This window comes from Neoarius graeffei, chromosome 18 (assembly GCF_027579695.1).
Source record: "Neoarius graeffei isolate fNeoGra1 chromosome 18, fNeoGra1.pri, whole genome shotgun sequence".
Classification (NCBI taxonomy): domain Eukaryota; kingdom Metazoa; phylum Chordata; class Actinopteri; order Siluriformes; family Ariidae; genus Neoarius; species Neoarius graeffei.
In genome coordinates, this window is record NC_083586.1 from 66,154,129 (window position 1) to 66,175,716 (window position 21,588).

Below are 21,588 nucleotides of genomic sequence, written 5' to 3' on the forward strand. Positions count from 1 at the left end.
GGGTACACCCTGGACAAGTCGCCAGGTCATCACAGGGCTGACACATAGACACAGACAACCATTCACACTCACATTTCACGCTCAATTTAGAGTCACCAGTTAACCTAACCTGCATGTCTTTGGACTGTGGGGGAAACCGGAGCACCCGGAGGAAACCCACGGGGAGAACATGCAAACTCTGCACAGAAAGGCCGTCGCCGGCCACGGGGCTCGAACCTGGACCTTCTTGCTGTGAGGTGACAGCGCAACTAATCTAATCTAATCTAATCTAATCTAATCTAATCTAATCTAATCTAATCTAATCTAAAGCAGCTTTACAGAATTTTAGTGACTTTAAACATGAGCTGATTTTATCCCTAATCTAACTCTTGTGGTTACCAGAAGACCCATAACTCTAGTTGTATAGGTGAGAGGTCCAGGGCTATAGAAGCAGAGATCGGCGCCGTCCAATGTTGCGTAACGGCCTGGTTAGTACTGGGACTGCCTGGGAAGACCACGTCCTGGCAAGGGAGGGACTTTGATTTCTTGAGTGTGCATGTAAACGTACTGGCATGATGCAGATGTGTGTGTGTGAGAGAGAGAGAGAGAGAGAGAGAGAGAGAGAGAGAGAGAGAGAGAGAGAGAGAGAGAGATCATGTCGGAAAAACCCGCCACAGCATTTCTACTGCAAATTGAATCAAATCATTGAAACCTGGCAACCCTGCGACTGGAAACTGTTTTAAATCCAATCTGGCAACCCCCGGCACAGCAGACGCACTGAGGAGCGCAGCGCACGAGCCTCAATGCCGAGGTGTCAGGGCCGGAGATGCGCATTCGGACCCGAGCCTGACCTCCAGGGCGCGTGCGCTTTATTCTTCACACCAAGCAGGACCTGATGATGATGATGATGATGATGATGATGATGATGCAAGCGGGTGGATTTTTTTTTGGCTGGAGGATCAGAGATGCGTGTGTGTGAGAGTGTGTGTGCGTGTGTGTGTGAGAGTGTGTGTGTGTGTGTGTGAGAGTGTGCGTGTGCGCGCACTACAGTGAGTGAGTGACTGATGGACCTGGGCGGATCATGCATGCAGGGAATCAGATCACTCAGTAGATCTGCTGTTCTTCTCCCCAGACGCGCTGCAGAGTGAAGCTCAGGGTGGGATTAGTGGATTGATGGATTGATTTATGGAATGATGGATTGATGGAGTTCTGGATTGATATCTCAGCTCCTTCCTGAGCTCCTCCACCCGGCCTGGTCTTTCTCAGCTGATGGTTCTGGTTCCGTCTGGTTGTGCATGCAGGAGTGTGTGTCCGTGTGAAGCTGTGGGTTCTGCTGGAGGAGATCCTCACCCTGCTGATGCTGGACTCGGATGCTCCTCATGCAGGGTGTGGAGGGTTTTTTCCGTGTATTAATGCGACATGCGTTTTCTCCTGAGAGCATCATCTCCATCTCCACCTCCCTCTCTCTCAGCATCCTCTTCATCTCCCACACCGCAGGTCTGACTCTCTCTCTCTCTCTCTCTCTCTCTCTCTCAAACTCGTCATTTTCTCCTCTTTCCTCCTTTCCCCTCTCATTCTTTATTTCTCACCTCTGGGTTGCCAGATTGGGTGAAATCTCCCTCCTTTTTGGCGCATCATTAATTCGCCGGGCTTTGCGTGTGCTGCTGACCCTGTGGTTGATGTTGTGCTGCAGATCGGGGTGTGATGGTCGGTGACTCTGGAGAAACCCAGCCCGGTGCGCGCGTTCTGCTGTCTGTAAGATGGCCGACTCCAGAGGGGGCTTTATCTTTTATTTCTGATTTTTTCCCCACTGTGGTAAAGACAGCGCTCCTCCATCCCGAAATATCTCTATAAGTACACATTACTGTGTATCTGTGGATGTGTTGTTGTTGTTGTTGTTGTTGTTGTTGTTTCCGCCTGATGCCATAAACAGCGGGTTTTGCGCCGCGCGCGCCGGGAAGATGGCGGCTTATTAAACTTTAATGTTTATGCGCTCGAGCCCAAAGAGGAGAGAAGAAAGGATAAAGAGAAGAGGAGGAAGAGGAGGATAATGGAGGACGGATGCTAAGGCCGAGAGAGGGAGGATACAGGAGAAAGGTAGAAGGACACACACACACACACACACACACACCTTTTAGTGCTTATGTACTGGGGGGGGGGGGGGGGGGGGGAGAAGGACAGAGAGAGGTGGGGAGAGATGATGAGATAGAGGTGGGGAGAGATGGAGAGAGAATAAGAGACGAAAGGACTGATAGAGCTAAAGGCAGGGTGGGAGACGGAGAGAGAAATGCTTACCATAATTAAGACACTAATGGTGTGAATGGATGGAGGAAGAGAGAGAGAGACAGGGAGGGAGAGAGAGACAGAGACGGGGGAGAGAGGAGAGAGACAGAGAGAGCGAGAGAGAGGGGAGAGAGAGAGACAGGGGGAGAGAGAGACGGGGAGAGAGAGACAGGGAGAGAGAGACGGGTAGAGAGAAAGAGATGGGTAGAGAGAGAGACGGGTAGAGAGAGAGATGGGTAGAGAGAGAGAGAGAGACGGGTAGAGAGAGAGATGGGTAGAGAGAGAGAGATGGGTAGAGAGAGAGAGAGAGAGATGGGTAGAGAGAGAGACAGGTGCTACTTCATTCAGATCATTTAACTGCCAGTTTATCAGAGACTCCGCCATCAGAGAGAGTAATTAGCTGATGACAGGTGGACAGCAGGGTAGTGTCTCTCTCTCTCTGTCTTTCTCTCTCTTTCCCTCTGTCTCTCTCCCTCTCCCTGTCTTTCTCTCTCTCTCTCTCTCTCTCTCTCTCCCTCTCCCCATCTTTCTCTCTCTCTCCCTGTCCTTCTCTCTGTCTCTCTCTCCCTCTCCCGTTCTTTCTCTTTCTGTCTCTTCCTCTGTCTCTCTCTCTCTGTCTTTCTCTCTCCCCATCGTTCTCTCTTTCTCTCTCTCCCCCTCTCCCCGTCTTTCTCTCTCTCCGTCTTTCTCTCTCTCTCCCTGTCTTTCTCCCTCTCCTGTTCTTTCTCTCTCTCTCTGTCTCTCTCTGTCTCTCTCTCCCCGTCTTTCTCTCTCTCTCCCCATCTTTCTCTCTCTCCCCCTCTCCCTGTCTTTCTCTCTCTCTCACTCTCTCGTCTCTCTCTCCCTGTCTTTCTCTGTCTCTCTCTCTCTCTCCATCTGTCTCTCTCTCCCTCTCTCTCTCCCTCTGTCTGTCTCTCCCCATCTTTCTCTGTGTTTCTGTCTCTCTCTTCCCCTCTGTCTCTCTTTCTCCCTCTGTCTCTATCTATCTGTCTCTCGCTCTCTATCTGTTTGTCTGTCTGTCTCTCTCTCTCACTGTCTCTCTCTCCCTCTGTCTGTCTGTCTGTCTCTCTTGCTGTCTCTCTCCCTCTGTCTTTCTCTCTCTCGCTGTCTCTCTCTGTCTGTCTGTCTCTCTCTCTCTCCCCCTCTGTCTGTCTCTCTCTCGCTGTCTCTGTCTGTCTGTCTGTCTGCCTGTCTCTCTCTGTCTCTCTCTCCCTCTCTATCTATCTATCTATCTATCTATCTATCTATCTATCACTGTTTCTCTCTTTGTCTGTCTGTCTGTCTCTCTCTCCCCGTTTTTTTCTCTCTCTCTATCTGTCTGTCTATCTCTCTCCCTGTCTCTCTCTTTATCTCTCTGTCTGTCTGTCTCTCTGTCTCCCTCCTCATATCTATCTATCTATCTATGTCTGTTTGTCTATCTATCTATCTATCTATCTATCTATCTATCTATCTATCTATCTATCTATCTATGTCTGTTTGTCTCTCTATCTATCAGTCTGTCTCTCTCGCTCTCTCTCTCTCTCCCTCTCTCTTTCCCTCTGTCTCTCTCCCCATCTTTCTCTGTGTTTCTGTCTCTCTCTCCCCCTCTGTCTCTCTCTGTCTCCCTCTGTCTCTATCTATCTGTCTCTCGCTCTCTCTCTATCTGTTTGTCTGTCTGTCTCTCACTGTCTCTCTCTCCCTCTGTCTGTCTGTCTCTCTCTCACTGTCTCTCTCTCTCTCTCTCTCTATCTGTCTGTCTCTCTCTCTCACTGTCTCTCTCTGTCTGTCTCTCTCTCTCGCTGTCTCTCTCTATCTATCTATCTATCTATCTATCTATCTATCTATCTATCTATCTATCTATCTATCTATCTATCTATCGCTGTTTCTCTCTTTGTCTGTGTGTCTCTCTCTTTCCCTGTCTCTCTCTGTCTGTCTCTCTCTCCCTGTCTCTCTCTCTATCTCTCTATCTGTCTGTCTGTCTCTCTCTCCCTGTCTCTCTCTCTATCTGTCTGTCTGTCTCTCTCCTCATCTCTATCTATCTATCTATCTATCTATCTATCTATCTATCTATCTATCTATCTATCTATCTATGTCTGTTTGTCTCTCTCTTTATTTATCAGTCTCTCTCTCTCTCTCTCTCTCTCTTTCTCTCTCTCTCTCTCTCTCTCTCTCTCTCACACACACACAGAGGGTTCAGGCAGCCATTTTCAGTGGCTGAGTGTTAATTACCATGTAATAACACCAACAGCCTGAACAGACAAATAGAGAGAGAGAGACAGAGACACACTGTTCAGTGGTTTGGTTGATTATGTACGTGATCTTACTTTTATCAGAAATAGAATCCCACATTACAGTGTGTTATTTCTGCCACGCAGTTGAGAGTGTGTGTGTGTGTGTGTGTGTGTGTGTGAGCTGAATATGGTGTGTTTTGTTCTGTACTTAGTTTCAGTCTCATCATGAGGAGCATTAAAATGCATCTATTATTCTGAAAGTTCAAGAATTGAAAGGTGTGTGTGTGTGTGTGTACCATTGATGAGTATGGTGTGTTTGTTTGTGCTCGTACCACAGAGCGTGAATTGAGGAGGGAGGAGTGAAATCAACAGGGGGTTTAATCATAGCAATTACTCTCCCACCACTGCCTTGTGTTGTTATTGTGTGTGTGTGTGTGTGTGTGTGTGTGTGTGTGTGTGTGTGTGTGTGTGAGAGAGAGAGAGAGAGAGATGATTACCTATTGCTCATTCTCTGGTTTACATTCCAGCAGCTCGGTTCTTGTTCTTCTCTGTCCCGTGGGTCTCAGTGTCTAATTGTTCAGCCTGAGGTTGTTTGTGTATTTGTTTATTTTCTCTTGATGTCTTGGGACATTTTTCACCTTAATAAATATTTACAATTATTTTATATCAATTTATCCCATTAGTCAGGATGAACAGAAGGCTGTAAGGCTCAGTCGGCTCGTATGTGATATTTTTGAAAGCGTAGTTTTTACCCTTTGGTTTAAAAAATCAGTTTCGCTTCCAATCAACATGGACGTTAATAAAGAAACAAAATACGCGTGTCGCGCCACACACTGATTTTTGTACCAGGTGCTCTGTTTACAGGATGCGTAGAAACAGTGTTGAAAAGTGGACAATATTTTGCACTGTTTTCGCTTCTCAGTAATTATCAAGGAATACTCACCTCAATAGCGCCCCCTATGGGATACATTTACTACTTTTAACATCATCCACAACTGAGACAAGTGTAGATCTTCCTTCTGACATAAAAGTCGGCAAATGACATTTTGATTTGTAGTGAAAATGTGTCGATCATGCGAGCGCAGTTTTCACGCAACATTCGCTTAGCTATAGTGACTCATAGTTCACCACGTGTTTTCTTGACCTTCCGAGCAGCGTTTTGTGGTCTGTTGCTCAACAAATCTGGGAAATTCGCCAATAATCTACAGTCGAGATTGTCTCCTGATGGATTCACAACATTCTGTATCATCTGTAGTCAGTGTCTGGAAGATGGATCATTTTGGGTTGTGTGCACATGATTTCCTGTCAGATTTACAGTAACTTCCCTCGGTCCAATTTCACTTTGGGTTGTATTTCCTGCATATGGAGGCTTGGTCGTGTCACGCAGCAGGTAAAACTCAAAATCCATAATCTGAGCATCTGGTATAAAAATCTGGTGGACTGACACAAATACAGAATAAACTATCAAGAATTGTTCCTCTTTGTCACCAGACATGCTACGCAATAAATATAACGCTATAGCCGTCCACGTACATGTGAGGATGAATAATCCAGCTGGAGGATTGAACCCTGGGCCGACGTCAGTAAAATATTTCAATACGCTGGAGTAAGCAAAGACAGTGAGGCATCTCATTTCTGTCTAATCTTTAAAAAAGCATGTTGAGGAAAGTTTTCTAACATCAACTTGCTGTATTTCACTAAATTAGCCTGTTTTATTTGTTAATACTAAGGTAGCTGAGCCAATAAGACACATGCTAAAGAATGAAATATATTGCAAGTTTATAGAGATGAAATAAGGTTTTCAGATAGAATTCCATAGGTGCTTTAACCTCCCAAGGCCCAAGCTGTTTTTTTACATGCATTTTTTATTTCTCTTTGCTATTTGGGCTTATTAGAACCTGATTAGAATAAAAACTAAGCATCATCTTTTGATAAGATGTACTTTTAGAGAAAAAGTATGTCCACATATGTGGAATCTTGTTCCGAATTTCCATAAAGTGCTGTCCACGCATGTGACCGCTAAGCCCTAGGAGGTTAAAATAAACCCAATCTCGAGGAGCTTCTGAGATTTCCCACCTCACAGTGAGGTTTATCGCGCTGGAGCAGTAGATTCAGGATCGTATTCTACTGCCTCTGCACAATGGTGTGATAATAAAACAAAGCAAAAATTCAGTCACATGGTATAAATTAAGAAATTACAGAGCACACTGTAACAAACTGGTCAGTTTAAAGAGAAGAGAGAAGCCAAGCCAAGAAGTCTTTATTTGTCACACGTACACTCAAGCACAGACAGTGAAATTTAACCTCTGCGTTTAACCCATCTGAAGCAGCGAATGTATGGAATCAATTTTGTGCCAAAATGTTCATACAATACTTTTGAAATATCAAACAAAAACGATAAATCAAAATACAAAAAAAAAAAGGTCAATGTTTTTAGACTGGCAAACAAATTATTCGTGTAATCGTGCAAAATATCAGTCTATTACTCTTCAGAAACCTTTTATTTTTGTTCCGCGTCTTTCTCAGTTTTGTTTGGCGTAATTTATTTTGGTTGCGATTCCAGCTTTCTCGTTTGTGCTTCCTGACTTTTTGCTTGCAGTTTTGGCACAAACTTCCCGTGTGGGTGGGCTGTCCAGGAATGCATTCCCATTGGCTAACTTGTGTTTGACTGACAGCTACGCTCAGCCATTCCCTACTCGGATTCTGGCGGACTGTTTGACGGGTGACCGATCCATTGACGGTAAACAAGGATCGAGTGGACTTCAGTGGCGACTATGATATTGAATTAATTCAACAAAGTGTAAGTGCGGGACAGATGTGTTGTATGTGTTGCAGTAGTGCACATTATGCAGGCGTGTTTAACGTTAGCAAGACAGCTATTATATTGGGTAGTGGAGCTAAGGCTAACATTTGACTTGCCACGAAACACCTGCATAATGTGCACTACTGCAATACATACAACACATCTGTCCCGCACTTACACTTTGTTGAATTAATTCAGTATCATAGTCGCCACTGAAGTCCACTCGATCCTTGTTTACCGTCAACGGATCGGTCACTCGTCAAACAGTCCGCCAGAATCCGAGTAGGAAATGGCCGCAACAGCCTCCGGGGGAATCGCTGAGCGTAGCTGTCAGTCAAACACAAGTTACCCAATGGGAATGCATTCCTGGACAGCCCGCCCACACGTGAAGTTTGTGCCAAAACTGCAAGCAAAAAGTCAGGGAGCTCAAATGAGAAAGCTGGAATCGCAACCAAAATAAATTACGTCAAACAAAACTGAGAAAGACGCGGAACAAAAATAAAAGGTTTCTGAAGAGTAATAGACTGATATTTTGCACGATTACACGAATAATTTCTTTGCCAGTCTAAAAAAATTGACTTTTTTTTTGTATTTTGATTTGTCGTTTTTGTTTGATATTTCAAAAGTATTGTATGAACATTTTGGCACAAAATTGATTCCATATGAATGCACACACAAGTGAGCAATGAGCACACACACAGCAGTGGGCAGCTATGCTACAGCACCTGGGGAGCAGTTGTGTATTAGGTGCCTCAGCCCAAGGCCACACCATGTTAATCTAATCACACGTCTTTGGACTGTGGGGGAAACCGGAGCACCCGGAGGAAACCCAGACAGACACGGGGAGAACATGCAAACTCCACACAGAAAGGCCCTCGCCGGCCACGGGGCTCGAACCCAGACCTTCTTGCTGTGAGGCGACAGTGCTAACCACTACACCACCATGACGCCCAAAAAACCCAACATACATTTTTCTCTTCCACACGATAAGGGAGCTTTAAAATTTCTCCAAATTTGGTGTGTGTCACACACACACACAGGAAGAGGCAGACGGAGGATACAATTACAATTTTAGCTCTTTATTTAAATAGGAAGGCATTTTCAACACTCGGACAACAGAAAACTAGAAAAAAGGTCCAAACCAAAACACCTCCATAAAACAGGCAAGTTTGTAGACGAGCCATAAAATGTGACAGTGCCTCGTAAAGGGAGTGTGTGTGTGTGTGTGTGTGTGTGTGTAGAGATAGTCCTTTTAAACTCCTTGGTGTGGTGTGTAATGAGAGGCAGTTTGCAGTGGGTTTTGGGAACCTGAGATTTGAGCCGGCGGTGTGGAGCGATGCGCTCTGAGAAGCATGACCTGGAAGTCCCGCCTGTTGCTGCTTCTTGGTTCTTGGTGTTGGTGTGACGGTGTGTTTCTGAATAGCTTTGCTTTCAGTGACCTACAACATCCATTTATCGTGGACAGGAAGTCATAACACTGAGAAAAGATCGTTTTGAAAATGTATCTTTTTATATATACTGTATGTATCTGTATGTATAATATACCTTTTCCCCAAAGCAACATACCAAACCCCATAATGAATGAATGAACCCTTTATTATCACTGTACCAGTGAAATTGACCATCAACCTGTCCTTACATAGGGGGAGTAGACAGGACAGGAAGACAGGGAAAAAAAGAAATTACAGAGAACATGAGGAAAGGAGAGGAGAAAAAAACACCCCCACTCTATGCTCCTGCGAGAGTACAATGTGGGAACATTAACAAACCTCAGCACATAAGCACAAAAAAAACCCAAAACACAAGTACACTTTACAACATGCCATGGGACTTAAGGGGGGGCGATCAGGGGTGGTAAGGGGGGGTAGGGGGGAAGGGAGGAGGTAGAGGTGACCCAGCACAAGCAAGCAGCCGTCCGCTCCTGCAGCCATGAGGGCGCTGGTCACGCACCCGCTTGTCACACTGGGGGTGAAAGCGTCGACCACGGGAAGTGGGGGAAGGAATTATGAGAGAGAGTCTAACAGCAGTGTTCTCCAGGGGAATTGTTTCCCCAGCAATGACCTTGGCCAAGGCCAGTGCTGGCTAGGGAGCCGAAATAGATAAGATTGGAATTTGTTTGGTCTTAGCGAGCAGACGCATTCTTTTGCACACCTACGCCGCATGTCCATGTCCATCTTGGTCTCCAGAACGATCTAATTTCCATTGCAAAGCCGAAAGCTTCTCCAAGATATTATCCATGATGCAGTTCAAGTTCTGAATAGCCACAGTCTGAGTGCCGACAGCTCTGCCCACCGCTTCAATCATGTCGGGCAGCTTTATGGGGCTTTGAACAGCTGTCACCGTTTTCTGATTTCCTCGATAAACCAGGGCAATGCCTAATCCAATCAGCAAAAGTCCTGTAATCATAGTTCCGAATAGGTAGATGTCTTCAATGTCCTCCACAGAAAGAACTGCCAGGCACATGACCCGCCACCTCTCCCATGCGTCCATCATGTAGCCAGCTGCGAATGTTCCGGCAGGACAAGCTGGTTCCCCCGAACCCAGGCTTCTCGTCGAGAAGATTGTGTCAGTTGCGTGAAGAGACCAGTTTATCAATTCCATGGTTATTAGTTCGGAGAGTAATGCGGAGAGAGTCTCTCAGAATATAGACACTTAGACAGACAAGACAGCAGAAGCAGAAGCAGGAAAGATAAGGGAAGGGAGAGGGAGAGAATGCGACCGCCTTCCGCAAGAGCACGGAGAGAAAAAAAAGCACCAATCTGAACATTTAAGGGTCTGACCTGAGGGCCAACCAGTGGTACTCTGGCAGTTCTGGGATTTAATCTCACAACCTTTCAACTGGTAGTTCAGAACATAACTGCTGAGGTTCAATGACCCTAGGTCTGGATTGTAATTATACAGACATGGACAAATTTGTTGGTCCCCTTCCACGAAAAAAAAAAGAACCCACAACTATCTCTGAAATATCTTGAAACAGACAAAAATGAATGGCATCCATCATTGTTTATTCTATGTTTAACACAAACCAGACTTTGTTTTTGCTTTTTGGGTCAACTGAATATTTTACATAACAAAACCAATGAAAATGGCATGGACAAACATCATGGTACCCTTAATCCTTAATATTTTGTTGCACAACCTTTAGTAGCAATCATTGCTAACAAGCGATCTCCATCACTCTCAGTGAGACTTCTGCATCTGCCAACAGGTAGTTTGGCCCACACTTCCTGAGCAAAGTGCTCCAGCTGTCTGAGGTTTGAATGGTGCCTTCACCACACTGCATGTTTCAGCTCTTTCCAGAGATGTTTGATAAGATTCAGATCAGGACTCATAGAAGGCCACTTCAGAATAGTCCAATGTTTTGTTCTTCGCCATTCTTGGGTGCTTTTAGCTGTGTGTTTTGGGTCTGTTGCAGGACCCATGACCTGCGCCTGAGACAGACCTATCTGACAATGGGTAGGACGTTTCCCTCCAGAATGCCTTGATAGTCTTGAGATTTCATTGTGTCCTGCACAGATTCAAGCAAAGTAGCCCCAAATCATAACCGAGCCTCCTCCATGTTTCACGGTAGGTGCTGTGTTCTTTTCTTTGAAAGCTTAATTTTTTTTTCTTCTGTGGACATAGAGTTGATGTGACTTGCCAATAAGCTTGAGTTTTGTCTCATCTGTCTAAAGGACATGCTCCCAGGAGACTTGTGGCTCGTCAATATGCATTTTAGTAAATTCCAGTCTGGCTTTTTTTTTAAAGTTTTTCTTTCAACAATGGCGTCCTCCTGGGTCTGCTTCCATTGAGCCTGCTGTCGCTCAAAAAGTGGTAGATGGTACAATCAGACATAGATGTACTGTACCTAGACCTTGGATTTCAACTTTTACCTCTTTGGAAGTTGTCCGGGGGTCTGGTTCAAAAAAAAAAAAAATGGCACTACAGTATGGGGGTAAATTTTTTGAGCAAAAATAAATGTATGTGCAGAAGTAAATAAAGTAAATAACCACTCATGTAATAAAGCAAACATGCTAAATTTTTAGGAAACTCTTTAAAAAATTTATATTATTTGTGCTAAATTGTTTTTTTTTCATCCTACTGGCAGATATGGGTAAAAGTGTGAAAAGTGGCTGCTTGTGAAATTTAATCATCGTATACAGTTAATGTGTTTTCAATATTATCACAACTAATCAATTCATAAATAAACACCCATTTTTTTCTGCATTTTCAGCTTTAGTATAAAACTTTGGCTCCAAAAAGTGCTCTAGTACACTTATTTTTCTAGAAAATTTGGTATTAGCATTCAAATAAAGTTTTTGTAATTATCATACCAAGAAGCTGTGTGTTATTAATCAGCCTGTGAAGTCTTCAGACCCACGGTGAGTACGCGTGAAAATTCCACGTGTTGGTATGACGTTGCTGCGACTTGATGAAAACAAGCAGTTGACTATATTTGTTCCACTCCTGACAGTATATCACTGCGAGCACTGGCTTGTTTCAAACGACTGTTAGCTTGTTTTTTCCCCAACTGCCTTGTGTTTCTTTTTGTTTTGCAATTTTTTTCTTGCTTTTTCATTTCCTTTTTCTTTTCTCTGCTTCTTCATTGCCATTCAGCTTGTTTGAGTTTTAACTCTTCATCCAGTTTCACATTTTGTTTTCTTGCAGCTTTCACATCTGCTTTATACTTTAGGTTTTCCAGTTTCTTTTCGTGCTTTGCTTCTGCAAGCTTTTCTGGGTCATTCCTGACTTTTTCTCGATATTTTCTGACCCTTTCAGCAGAGGAACACTGGGTTTTCTCTTTTACACATGTTCGAGTTGGGCGGGTTTGCAATTTTTGGCTTGTAAATGGCAATTTCCCTGTCAATATATTTCCCATTGTTGTCTGTTTTTCTTCTTAATCCTCTTCGCTCCCATTGGAGCATAAGGCGCCGGCGAACTTCCTCCAGCCCTTCCTGTCTTGGGCCATCCATCTAACTTCATGCCATGTCTTCCTTGCAGCCTTCATCTCTCCTTCTACAGTTCTTCTCCAGGTCCCTAGAGGCCTGCCTCTCTTTCATTTCCCTTGAGGATTCCATTTGAGGGCGACATGTGGGCGTCTGGTTTTGTTCATGTGGAGGATGTGCCCTAGCCACTTCCAGCGTCTGTACTTTATTTCATCTACGATGTTACATATACCTGTACGTTCGCTTACTTCTTTGTTTGAGATTTTTTGCTCCCAGCGTACCTTCAGAATTCTCCTAAGGCATCTACCTTCAAAACCTCTGAGACGGCTTTCTATTCTCTTGTTGGTTCTCCATGTTTCTGACGCATAAAGAAGAATGGAACGCACGTTTGATTTATATATTCTCAGTTTGGTCTTTTGCTTCAGGGTAGATGACTTCCAGATACTTCTCAGTTTGTTAAAGGCTTGTGCTGCCAAGCCAGTTCTGGTGGAAACTTCCTTCTCAATGCTACTGTCGGCTGAAATGTAGCTGCCAAGATATTTGAAGTCCTTTACTTCTTCTAACTCCTGTCCACGTATGGTTGTCTTTGTTGTGCTTTTACTCATTACTTTCATTATTTTTGTCTTGTTTGGGTGTATTTTGAGACCTTGCTTGTTGGTCCACTCTGTTTTTTTCCTGAATGTCCCCCTGGATATGTGAAAGTAAGGCTATGTTGTCTGCAAAGTCGCAGTCCTCCAGTCTGGCTGAGAGACCCCAAACAAGCCCTCTTGGTTGTCCTGCTGTGGCTCTCCTCATCACCCAGTCGATGACAACAAGGAAGAGAACAGGTGAGATCACGCAGCCCTGTCTGACTCCGGTCTTTATGTGGAACCACTCGCTGTGCTGACCATCGTGGTGGACGCAACACTGGTTATTGGCATACATGACTTTTAGAATATTTGTAAACTTGAGTGGGAAACCATACGCTTGGAGTATGTTCCATAGTGAGGGGTGATGTATACTGTCAAACGCTTTCTCAAAGTCGATGTAATTAATATAGAGTGAGGAATTCCATTCTAATGATTGTTCAACGATGGTATGTAGTACAAAAATCTGGTCTGTACATCCCCTACCACTTCTAAATCCGGCCTGTTCTTCCCGCAGTACCTTGTCAATGGAACGCCTTGTACGCTGGAGAAGAACTCTACAAAAAATCTTTCCTGAAACTGATAGCAAGTTGATGCCTCTCCAATTTCCACAGACAGATAGATCGCCCTTCTTTGGCAGCTTTACTATTATGCCTCTTTTCCAAGCTTCTGGTACCTTTTCCTCATCCCATACTCTGTTGAAAAGCTTTATCAGACCTCTGGCAGTTACTACTGGATCTGCTTTCAACATGTCGGCTGTTACCCTATCCTCACCCGGTGCTCTGTTTGCCTTCGTTTCTTTTATTGCACTTATAATCTCCTGGAGTAAAATAGGACCACGTTTCATTTCTATGTTGAAGCCCATGTCCTCGATGACCGCTTCGGATTCCGGGGCAGGTCTGTTTAATGTTTCTTTAAAGTGCTCTGCCCATCTGTCTAGCTGGTCTTTTCCATTCATTAGTACATTCCCGCTCCTATCCTTAACTGCTGTAGCCTTGCTAGTGAGACCTCCTGACAGCTGCTTAGTAATTTTATACACGGTTCTTGAGTCACCAATCTCTGCAGCTCGCTGTGCTTCGGATGCTAGATTATCCATATACTCGCGTTTGTCCCTTCTAGCACTTCTTTTAACTTCTTTATTCTTTGTTTGGTAGATCTTGACTGCTGCAGCCCTTTGTCTTTCGCTCCCTCTCAACGTGTGTTGTTTAGCTACCTTCCTATCCTGCGCTAGCTTCCAGGTGGTGTCTGATATCCATTCCTTCTTCTCTCGTTTACGGTATCCCAATATTAACTTGCTGGTGTCTGTAAGTACTTTATGTACACTCTCGCACCTGGTGTTTATATCATCAACCGGTATGTCTTCGAGTACCTGAAACCTGTTCTTGAGTTCCACAGCAAACTGCTTCTTTACTGCTGGATCTTTAAGCTTCCCAGAGACAAAGAGTGGTTCGCTTTTGTCTTTGTTTGCTTTCTTTAGTTTCAGTTGTAGTTTGCACAACATCAGATGATGGTCACTACTTGCATCAGCGTCTCTGATGGCCTTAACATCTTTCAGGGATTTCCTCCATTTACGCATTTACGGTTTATGCAAATGTGATCAATCTGGTTGCTTGTTCTTCCGTCTGGGGATACCCAGGACAGCTTATGAATATTCTTGTGTGGAAAGACTGCGCCGCCTATGATTGGACCATTTTCCATGCATATATCTACAAGTCTTTGTCCATTCCCATTTCTTTCGCCAACACCTTCTCTTCCCATACAGGCTTCGTATCCTACGTTATCTGTACCAACTTTGGCATTAAAGTCTCCCATCAGGATGAGAATGTCATGCCGTGGTGTTCTGTCTATTTGATCTTGGAGGTTGTCGTAGAAGATGTCTTTTTCCTCGTCTGTAGCCTGTTCAGTTGGTGCGTAGCATTGGATGATGGTTGTCTTAACATACTTCGAGAAGAACCTTGCTCTAATAATGCGTGAACTTACTGGTTCCCATCCCAGCAGGCTCTTCTTTGCCTCTTTATCCATAATGAGACCTAAACCTTCCTGGTGTTGACCGTTTGTCTTACCTGAGTAGCATATTGTTTCATCTGAGTTGAGCGTCACTATGCCCGAGTCTAACCATCTCATTTCACTTACACCGAGGATATTCAAGCTGTATCTCTCCATTTCCTTAACGACTTGTAGTGTTTTACCTGTCTCAAACATGGTGCGCACGTTCCAAGCTGCGACTCTAATTTGTTGTTTGGGTGTTGCCAGAGACTCCCTCGGAATGGAAACTTCCTCTCGGCTTTCATTTCCACTCATCATGTGAGGTGTTGTTTCTACCTCAGTCCTCAGCTCCACGCCCGAAAAAGGATGACTTTCTGAGTTTGTCGGCGTATCGGTAGCAATACTTTTGACATGGCGGGTAGCTAACCCAGTGCAAAACCCTCTCACTATCGCATCTGGGCTTGGGTACCGGCCAGGGCGGAGTTGGATCCTCCATTTAGCGACTATCCAATTTCCACCCCCTTATTCGAGGTTACAGAGTAGGAACGCTGCACCTACCCCAGGACTGGGAAATGAGTACATTCGGGCCCTCACACCGCGTCAAGGTAGGAGGATCGGGAGCCGATATTCGGGCTTCCCAGTGAGGGGTCTGTTTTTCTAGTTGGGTATAATTATCAGCTCGTATGCCTCAGAGGTTATCTAGTGAAAACACATGCAGAAAAACATGTTAATGGAGAACTCAGATTAAGAACATCTAGTTACATGCAAATTGTTTTGTTTGAAATCATTATTAACATGCACAATTTTGTTAACCACGAGTTGGCCTAGTGGTTAGTGTGTCTGCCTCTTGACCGGGAGATCGTGAGTTCTACTCGTGATCGGATCATATCATAAAACCGTCATAAAAATGGTACCTACTGCTGTCCGGCAAGGCACGCTGCAATACAGATGTGAGTGGGGAGTCAAACTCTCGTGGTTACCAGAGGACCCGCCCCATAGGTGAGAGGCTGACGGCTATGGAAACGAAGATCGGCACCGCACCCATACGCCTCAAAAGAGCTGGTTAGTACTGGGACAGGAGACTGCCTGGGAAGACCAGATTCTGGCGTGAGAGGGACTTTGACTTGACTTGACTATTTTGTTAGTAACATGCAGCACCAATCACCAAGCACAGTGTCAGGAGGGTAACAGTCAAGTCAAGTTTACTTTTATTGCGCTTTTAACAATAAACATTGTCGCAAAGCAGCTTTACAGAATTTTAGTGACTTTAAACATGAGCTAATTTTATCCCCAATCTATCCCCAATGATGAAGCCTGTGGCGACGGTGGCAAGGAAAAACTCCCTCAGACGACATGAGGAAGAAACCTCAAGAGGAACCAGACTCAAAAGGGAACCCATCCTCACCTGGGTGACAACGGACAGCATGACTATAACATTTTTAACACTTTTAACATGAAGTCAGTTTCGTTGATGTTATAAACTCTTCATTGATGGAAAGTTGAGTGCAAAACTGTTCATAACAACTGCAGTCCTAAAGTTAGCAAGTCAACTGTAGTCCTCAGCCATAAAAGCATTACTGTAAGAGTCCAGAGCGTCCTCCAGGTGTGACTTTCAACTGTCCACATGGGGCCGTCCTCCACAGGAGCGATGTGATGAGACTCCGACCAGACACAGGGCATCAGGATGGATCAGGCAGGTCTAAGGAGCAGAAGAGGTTCAGCATCTCAATCCCAGGATTGACATGTAACTCGGAGAGACAGACAGAGTTGGGGGGGGAGAGAGAGAGAGAGAGAGAAAACACAGGTTGTTAGGTTCCTAACAATAACCAAACCTAACAACCTAACAAGTCAGAGCTTGAAACTGATCTTTATACACAATAATACCAACTAAGAAGAGCAAAACCATACAAAATTCAGACAAGATCATATATAAGAACGATGTGTGGTTGGAAAAGTTATAAATTTACGCGCATTTGATCATATATTTCATGTTAATTTGCGTGCTATAAGCAATTAATTATTATTATTATTATTATTATTATTATTATTATTATTATATAAGTTGTACTTCCAGCTGCATGCAGCATTAATTTGTTTGTATATATTCAGTAGTAGGGGTGACACGGTGGTGTAGTGGTTAGCGCTGTCGCCTCACAGCAAGAAGGTCCGGGTTCGAGCCCCGTGGCCAGCAAGGGCCTTTCTGTGTGGAGTTTGCATGTTCTCCCCGTGTCCGCGTGGGTTTCCTCCGGGTGCTCCGGTTTCCCCCACAGTCCAAAGACATGCAGGTTAGGTTAACTGGTGACTCTAAATTGAGCGTAGGTGTGAATGTGAGTGTGAATGGTTGTCTGTGTCTATGTGTCAGCCCTGTGATGACCTGGCGACTTGTCCAGGGTGTACCCCGCCTTTCGCCCGTAGTCAGCTGGGATAGGATCCAGCTCGCCTGCGACCCTGTAGGACAGGATAAAGCTAATGAGATGAATGAATGAGACTATAAACACTGAGGACACTTTTTTTTTTAAATGTTACACTCCTGAGAGATTTGCAGTACATATCAGAGTGTAATTTTTTTTAATTAATTTATTTATTTTATTTTTATTGCATTACATTATTGCAACCACATTTCACATCTAACATCTAACCAGTTCTAACATCTGGTAGTTTCTTACACCTGCAACATGCAAACTAAAATTTATTAGGCACACAGACTGTGGTTTCAAGTTTTGTGCCATTTTCTTTGAACCAGGCCCTTGGCTCTTTGTCTCCCATGGGCCCTTTCCTTCTGTTCAATCTGTGGTCGATTTTCCTCTTGCAGTCACATCCAGGAAGGTTGGCTCCAGTCCCATAGAACTTAAACAACTTCATAATATTTGCAGCTGTAGTCACAGGAACATCAAGCTGCTTGGAGATGGTATTATAGTCTTTGCCTTGGACATGCTTATCTATAATTTTCTTTCTGATCTCCTCATTCAACTCTTTCTTTTGGTTTCTCTGGTCCATGTTCAGTGTGGTGCACACGACAATACCAAACGGCAGAGTGACGACTTTTCTCCATTTAAATAGACTGAATGACTGATTACAAGCTTAAAGACATCTGTGATACTCATTAAGGTCAAACAGTTAGCTTGAAATATCACTATAATCCAATTATTTATAATATTTTCTAGTGGTACCAACAAATCTGACCAGGCTATTTTAGAATAGCCTGGGCCCGCCCATCCTAAGTGTGACGCAACACGAGGGCCTGTTGCGAGCTTAGTCTGGCTAGGCAAGCTATCTCCAGCTCTTCCAAGCTCCCGAAAAATCGGGAACCAATCAACTTTGAGCATCTCCAACGGCCCTGGGTAGAGGCGTGTTCAAGGCACTGACGTAGTAGAACTGCGACCGGAAGCCATAGATTGTTTACAGAATCTATGCCGGAAGCGCTTCATTCACGCTTCCGCATCTATTACGCATAGATGCTGTATTGAAAGCATTCAACGGGAAGTTCTCATTGAAAATGGAGCAAAGAGCAGCCCTGGAGGTATTTATTGAAAGGAAGGACGTTTTCGCCTTGCTCCCGACCGGCTTCGGTAAGAGTTTAATCTACCAGTTAGCCCCGTCGCATACGTCAGAGGAAAGAGCGATGTGATTGGTTTAAGCTTCGTCACAGCCTTTTCTGGCTTCGACCAGTAGCAAACTGAGGCATTTCAGGGAGGCGGGTCAACCACGGGCTCTGGGAAACGGTTGGGCTTAATATCTTGGCCAGACCAATAGCTCGGAGAGCTTTGAAGTCGTGTTAGCCAGGCTAATTTTAGAACATCTTTGTAGAATAAACAATAAATCATTTGTGTTCATGCTTTTTTATTTTTTATTTTTTGCTTTACTCCATGACATACCAAAGGCATGCAAGTACACTTGAGAAAATTGCTTTTAATTTCATAACTTTTCAGGAGGAATTAAACATTGTTTCAGCGAGCTGTAAGGGTACCAACAAATTTGTCCACATCTGTATTCACTTAAAGTTTGTGAATGCAGGGTCGTTAATCCAAGCAGATATTCATTGCTTTCCTGGTGGTCAACATCCAGCAGTTTGGTGATTTCCCTGGTCTAACAAACTTCTTGAGCTGTCTTTGAGCAGGAAAATTGCCAAGTTGATGACCCCCATTTTGGAGTGAAACTAGGGTTCAGTTCTGGCCAAGAAAATGGACTTGATCATCAGCATGGTGTTGTTGGCCCAGTTGGGCTACAGCATCTTGACAAAATATAATATTTCAATTCTGTTGGCCCATATTGTCAATATGTCAATATGATATGCCATTTGCTGTACCAGTTGCTATCATGGTTAAAGACTCATCAGCTGTTCGGCACAGACAGGGACAGAAAACAGATGCAGGTGCTGTGGTTTTTTATTTTTTTCACAAGATTAAAACATAAACAATAACCAAGGCACTGGAACACAGAATAAACTGAGCTGAGCAATGTGGCAGGAAATGCAAGACAAGAAGGTACACAAAACTCAGGCTTTTAACAACAAAACTAATTGCCAAAATAAACTCATAACCGGTGTGAGTCATGAGGAGCACGTGATCAGTGCAGGAGCTGTTAGGAAATGGAGTTCATCACTGGCTGTGAGGTGCACTCTCTGGGATATTCAACCCAGCATTGCTTCTCGGCAGTGGTGCGACAGAGACCCCCTGTAAGATCCTGACTCTGGCTGCTCCAAACTTAAGTGAGGGGGCCCACAGACTGTTGGGCAGGGCTAAAGGCATGATGCTGAGGACTGTCACATTGGTCTGGATTCAGGCATAAGCTCAGGCATTGGCATGGTCATGGACTCAGGCACAGACATGGACATGAGGCACTGGAGATCGCCTCACTGACCTGAGAGCAGAGCTCTGGTGTGGTATCAGGGATCACCTCATTGACCCACTATGGAAGGGTAGCATCGGAGATGGCATCGTTGACCTCCAGTGGGAGCTCCAGGATGGCATTGGAGATTGCCTCATTGACCTCTGATGGGAGCATGGCCTTGGAGATTGATTTGTTGACCTTTGATGGGAGCTATGGCATGGCATCAGAGATTGCCTTGTTGACCTCTGATGGTAGTGTGGCATTGGAGATTGCCTCAATGACATCCAAGCGGAACTCCAACCTGGCATCAGCAATCGGCTCGTCAACCCCTGATGGGAGTGTGGCATCAGAGATCACCTCTTTGTCCTCAAATGGGAGCTCTGGCATGGCCTTGGAGATCACTTCATTGACCTCTGATCGCAGCATGACTCTGGAGGCTAGCCTGTCAGTTTCTGGTTCAGGCCTGAGCGCCTCCGACTCAGCCGATGCACCGATCATAGGTCACCAGTTTGGCTCATGTGAGTGCCACGATCCATCCAAACACACACACACAAAAAAAATGTCATACAGAGTATCTGAAAATAAACACAAAGCACCATAAACTTTTGAAACCCTTTCTAAAGATAGAGGTCAGTGCGTCAGCCTGGTAAGCATTCAGAAAGGTGGGAAGTAATTTCTCGGACACCATCATTATGCTTTTCCTTTTATCGATCAACATTTTTAAACAAAAGCTATTTTTGGTACACTGCCAGGACCAATACTGGGCAAACACTACCAGCTTTTTAGATTTACGGTGCTTAATACAACAGGACACATACTGACCTTGCCAGTAGCCACTTCTTAGTTTTATGGTACTTAAGGGGATGGTTATCAAAAATGTAACCATCGATAGGTCTGCTGTAAACATGCATACTCACTTCTTACAGTGATGAAACATCGGGCTCTATAGCAAGATTTCTCAGTTTGAATACCAGGGAAACTCCTTCCAGGTTATGTATCTTGCAAGTCGAAGCAAAATGTGAAAGACTACGCTGTTCTGGGATGTATATTTGTGGGGTAGTGGGAATGGAGGTGAGAAAGGGGGAATCTGGGGGCGGTGCTCACTAGCTAATGGTGATGGGATGTCACCTCAGTTCAGCTCTTGTTGTCCAGTTGTCTGGGCCGGAAACTCCCCTTTGGTCTCCATTTTGTACTAAATTCAGATAGAATTGCCATTTTTTTTTATCATCATCTTCAGCAGAAGATCAAGTAATTCCACTTTCAGATCTCTTTTATAGTCCTCAGGTTTTAAGTTTTGGCTGCACACTCATAAATATCCATAACTTCTCCTTTTTCACACACTCTAACCACTGTTTACAATGTTGAACATCTTTATTTATTCTGCACTCTGCAGGCATAATTCCAGTTTCGTCCTCGTTAACTTGGGTGTTGCAACCACAGGGGATGCGAGTGTTGTAACACCCCAGCTTTCGCTGAAACATGATTCTACCCCCCCACACACACTTTTTTGCAGGATTAAACAAAACTAAAATCTGCAAAAACTAATCCAAAGTAAGAGTTCTGTTTCTGAAATCACACACACACAGGTCAAGTTAGATTGACTGGACGTCCATCAAGCCAATCACAACCAATCCATCAAACTCTGAACAACAGACTTTGAACAAATTCAGTCAGTTCAAATAACTAACATTACAGTATGTGCTTGAGAAAAGGGCTTCTGAAGCTGTCAACACACTGTAGGTATGAAACGATACTGGATTAGGTGATGTCGATACTGTAGTTAGTATTGTAGAATTGACTCATTTTTCAATTCAAATCATATAAGTTGAGTTATAACGAGATGAATTTATTATACTCACCTTGCTACATAAGGCTTGCCAGCTGACCCGATAATTCAGTTTTCATTAGTGTTGTTCTTGCATTCCTTAGTGTTATGCTGGTGTTCA

The 21,588-nt window shown here is 44.3% G+C and overlaps 1 protein-coding gene across 4 annotated transcripts in view; it reads left to right on the forward strand.

Annotated features, from left to right (window-relative positions):
• Positions 1-764: 764 nt before the first annotated feature.
• The window catches only part of LOC132866485 (adhesion G protein-coupled receptor L1-like), a 109,933-nt gene continuing 89,109 nt past the window's right edge, over positions 765-21,588 (forward strand). For 3 of the 4 annotated variants that reach the window (XM_060899288.1, XM_060899289.1, XM_060899290.1), the window contains exon 1: positions 765-2,076. The gene's annotated coding sequence lies outside the window, so the exon portion shown is untranslated. The remainder of the gene's footprint in view (positions 2,077-21,588) is intronic. The other variant, XM_060899284.1, reaches the window with a different exon arrangement.